Genomic DNA, 3,207 nt, shown 5'->3' with positions numbered 1-3,207 from the left:
CTCATGCCTGCAATCCCAGCACTTTGGGAGGCCAAGAGGGGAGGATCACTTGAGCCCAGGAGTTCAAGACTAGCCTGGGCAACACAGCAAGACCCCAACTCTAAAAAAAAAAAATTATCAAAAAAAAGAAAAAAGGCCAGACATGGTGGCACACACCTGTAGTCCCAGCTACTCAGGAAGCTGGGGCAAGATCACTTTAGCCCAAGAGTTTGAGCCCAGCCTAAGCAATACAGCAAGATCCCATCTCTAAAATAAAAATATAAAGGCCAAGTGTGGTGGCTCACGTCCATAATCCTAGCATTTGGGGAGGCCAAGGCAGGAGGATTGTTTGAGCCTTGGCTCAGGTGGGAAGGGTTAAAGACCAGCCTGGGCAATATACTGAAACCCCATCTCTACCAAAAATACAAAAAATTAGCTGGGATTTTTGCATGCACCTGTAGTCCGAGCTACTTGGGAAGCTGAGGAGGGAGGATGGTTTGAGCCCAGGAGGCGGAGGCTACAGTGAGCTGAGATCATGCCACTGCACTCCAGCCTGGGCAACAGAGCCAGACCCTGTCTCAAAAATAAAATAAAATTAAATTAAATTAAAATAGATACTGAAAAAAAATTGTGTGGGCTGGGAACAGTGGCTCATGCCTGTAATACCAGCACTTTGGGAGGCCAATGCAGGAGGATCGCTTGAGCCCAGGAGAACAGCTTGAACAACATAGGGAGACCTCATCTCTACAAAAATTAAAAAATTAGCCAGGCTTGGTGGCAATATGCCTGAGGTCTCAGATACTTGGAAGGCTGAGGTTGGAGGATTGTTTGGGCCAGGGAGGTCAAGGCTGCAGTGAACTGTGATTGTGCCACTGCACTCTAGCCTGGACAACAGAGCAAGACCGTGTCTCAAAAAAGAATAAAAAACTTGTGTGATTATGCCATGAACTTAATACAGTTAGGCTCATTTTTTTTTAATTGCTAAGGATTGCTTTGTTTTTTCCTTTTGTTCTAATTTGGTTTCATAATTATACAAAACACTTACATGGTTCTAAACTATTAAAAAGGAACATTCAGGTAAATCTTAACTTTCATTCCTGTCCCCTCTACTCTGTTCCTTCCTTCTCCCTATAAGTAAATACAGTTATAAGTTTGTGGTTTATCCTTTCACTGTTTTTTGAAAGCATAAGGAAATACACTCATATCTCCCTCATTCCTTACATAAAAAGTACAATACTCTACATTCTGTCCACATACATTGCTCTTTCACATAACAGTACATCCTGGAGATCACTCCATGGGAGTAAAGAGATATCTTCCCCAATCCTTTTTATAGCTGCATAGTAGTAATTCATTTTGCAGCTATACCAGGCCTGATGAGCATCTGAGTTGTTTTTAGTCTTGCTATTACAAATACTATTTTAATAAGTAACCTTGTACATGCTTCATTTCATATTTTTTTGCCAGTGAATTTTTGGGACAGAATCCTAGAAGTGGAATTGCTAATCAAAGGGTGACTGCACACATAGTTTTGTTTAATATTGCTAACTTCTTCTCCATTAGGGTTATATCATTTGCAATAACCGTTTAACTGTTACCCTTCTTCCACTCTTGTCTACCTACACCCATTCTCCCTCATCTTATAAAATCCTATAAAATACTAATTGAATCATATTACTCTCTTACTTAAAATCTTTCAGTGGCTTCCCATTGCATTTAGAATAAAATCCAATCTCTTCACACTATAAAAACTTAGATGATAGAGCTCCTACCTCTGTATCAAGTTAGGATTAAGTTTGACTATGAGCAAGAAAGACCCAAAATGACAACAGCTAAAACAAGAGAGAAGTTTACTTCTCTGACAAGTAAGTCTAGAGTAAGACTGCCCAAGGCTGGCACTGGAGTTCACCTTCAAGAAAACCTCAGGGCACAAGCTCCTCCCAGGCCATGCTCTGTCATCCCTAGGACTTGTTCCTCAACCCCATGACCTAAGAGAATAGCTATAGTACTAGTCATAATATCAATGTTCCAGGCAGCAAAGTTGGAAGAAGGGAAAAGTAAGAAAAGGGGGAAGGGGTACAGGCCAGTTGTTTTTTATTATAGGTAAGATTTCTGGAAGCTCTATATGACACTTCAATTTGTATCCCAAATCAGAACGTATTCATATGACTATACCTACCTACGAGGAAGGCTGGAAAATATCATCTTTATTCTGGGCAGCCAGGTGCCCTAGCCAAAAACTGGGACATTTTATGCCATGGAAGAAGTCTTTGCTGCACAACCTATTCAGTTTCAGCTCATAATAGGCCATACACCCTTATTCACTATGCTCTAGCCAAAAAACTTCCTTTGTTCTTCAAAGCAGCCAAACTCTTACCTATCTCAAGGTTTCTCCTGCCTAGCACACCCTTCCTCAGATCTTCACATGGCTGGTTCCAACTCATCATTCAGGACTCAGTTCAAAAGGTCACTTCCTCAGACAGACCTTCTTTGACTACTGTATGAAAGGTAGGCCCCACCCCAGTCACCCTTTTTCATATTGCACTGCCTTATTTTCTTCATAGCATTTGCCTCCATCTGAAATTATTTACCTTTTGCCTTATTTCACTAGAATATAATTTCCTCAGAACAAAGACCTTTTTTCACTTCTTCACTGCTATATTCCTATTATGCAATACAATTCTAAGCACATGGTAGGAGTTTAATATTAGTTGAATGGATGAAGTCTGACTCCAAAGCCCATGCTTTTCCCATTACATCTGCTGCTCCTAGTACATCTGAAATAATATCCCATTCCAGTAGTCAATCTTTGTTTTTTTGAGAATGACAGCCTAATAATTTTCTTTCAATCAAGATTTTTAAAAAATTATTCCTAAAGTAAAAGAAAATCTTATGCTCAGTAAGTAAAAAGAAGAGATTTGGATAAAACATCATGGGCAAGACTCTTAAGTTCCTCGATCTCACAGTTTTCATCTGTAAAAAGAAAGAGTTGATTAAAATTGATTTAATCTACAGATATTTACCAAGCATTATGCTAAACTGGGACATGAAGGTTAAATAAGATAATTTCTGACCTCAAAAGGGGCTCACAGGTGCCTTTCAACTCTACAATTTGTATGATTCTACATAATTGTTAGTCTGTACCCTCTGTGTTAACAGAAAAAGCCTACCAATTTCCACTACTGAGATATTAATTAAAAGATGTCGAGACATTGATAAACACATTGC

Source organism: Gorilla gorilla, chromosome 1 (assembly GCF_029281585.2).
Source record: "Gorilla gorilla gorilla isolate KB3781 chromosome 1, NHGRI_mGorGor1-v2.1_pri, whole genome shotgun sequence".
Lineage (NCBI taxonomy): Eukaryota > Metazoa > Chordata > Mammalia > Primates > Hominidae > Gorilla > Gorilla gorilla.
The sequence above is the reverse complement of the archived record's forward strand: the minus strand, read 5'-3'. Positions refer to the sequence as shown.